A 1,735-nucleotide genomic window follows, 5' to 3' on the forward strand; every position below is an offset into this window, starting at 1 on the left:
TCTCTAATTTACACCTGATAGGAGGAGCGATCGAACCAGGAGCTATTAGGGCAAGAAGAGTGTTGTCTCCACCAGCCACCGCCCCTTCCAGTATATAATAAACTTGAAAGTGATCAGTCAATCAATTCTTGTCAATTTCACGTAGTAACATCATCAATTTTATCGCCTCTCTACATCAATCCATCATCTTTAACTTTTTTAATATATATTGGTGGTGAAGTTTAGGTTAGGTTAGGTTGTAGGTTATTGGTTAGGTTGTTTAGTTAGGTTAGTGAGTCAGTATTTTAACGAAGTGAAATATGTTTTTCAAAGTTTACGATAATAATTAAGACGAATTTTAAAAACCAAGATTTCTATATATTTCTATCAATTACTGTCAATCACCACCAGTCAAATTACTAATCAATCACCATCAATTAATATCAATCACCATCAATTACTGTCAATCACCACCAGTCACCATCAGTTACTATCAATCACCATAAATTAATATCAATCACCATCAATTTTACAAATCAGTTTATTTTTTAGTTTGGGCATCAATAAAACAATCGTAAAAACATCAATCACCATCAATCACCATCAATATTCATACCCTCAATCACCATTAATTCTCCCTCAATTCTCCCTCAATTTAGTGTTGAAAATGAGGAGAGAATCAGGGCGATACATCAGACATTCCCCCAAAAAAATTTCTGCTCTCAAGAATGACTCCTTCGTGTGTGTGCGTGTGAAGGAGGAGGAAGATGAAGAAGAAAGGAGGAGGAGAGAGAGAGGATTAGGAAGAAGAGGAGAGAGGAAGAAGGAATAAGGAAGAAACAGGATGAAGAGGAGGAGGGGGAGGCAGAAAATCAGTGGCTGGTTGACATCTTGTTATGTCATCTTATGGTCAGCCTGAGTGAGCCGCTCTGCTGACCCACGACCAGTATGTGCACGGTGTAGTGGCGGGAGTCGTGCACGGTGTATGGGTGCAGGGAGTCGTGCACAGTGTATGGGTGGCGTGAGTCGTGCACGCAGGTGTGGGGGCAGGAGTCGTGCACGTGTGTATGGTGGCGGAGTCGTGCACGGTGTATGGGTGGCGGGAGTCGTGCACGGTGTATGGGTGGCGGAGTCGTGCACGGTGTATGGGTGGGGAGTCGTGCACGGTGTATGGTTGGCAGGAGTCGTGCACGGTGTATGGGTGAGTCGTGCACGGAGTACGTAGCGCACGGTGGGTGTGGACAGGGTGGCGGGAGCCAGTATCAGGGTGGCGGGAGCACGGTGTATGGGTGGCGGGAGCCGTGCACGGTGTATGGTGGCGGGAGTCGTGCACGCAGGTGGCGGGAGCGTACGGTGGTGGCAGGACAGCACGGTGTATGGGCGGAGTCGTGCACGGTATGGGTGGCAGGAGTCGTGCACGGTATGAGTGGCAGGAGTCGTGCACGGTGTATGGTGGCGGAGTCGTGCACGGTGACTGTGGGTGAGTCGTGCACGGTGAGGTGGCGGGAGTCGCACGGTGTATGGTGGCGAGTCGCACGTGTATGGTGAGCGACGGTATGGGCGGGAGCGTGCACGGCGGTGGCAGGAGTCGTGCACAGTGGCGGGAGTCTGCACGGGAGCGTACGGTGAGTAGTGGGGTGGCGGGAGCGCACGAGCGGAGCGGCAGGAGCGTGCACGGTGTATGGGTGGCAGAGTCGTGCACGGTGTATGGTGGCAGAGTCGTGCACGGTGTGTGGGTGGCAGAGTCGTGCACGGT

Source organism: Homarus americanus, unplaced genomic scaffold (genome assembly GCF_018991925.1).
Source record: "Homarus americanus isolate GMGI-L3 unplaced genomic scaffold, GMGI_Hamer_2.0 scaffold39820, whole genome shotgun sequence".
In the NCBI taxonomy this organism is placed as follows: Eukaryota; Metazoa; Arthropoda; class Malacostraca; order Decapoda; family Nephropidae; genus Homarus; species Homarus americanus.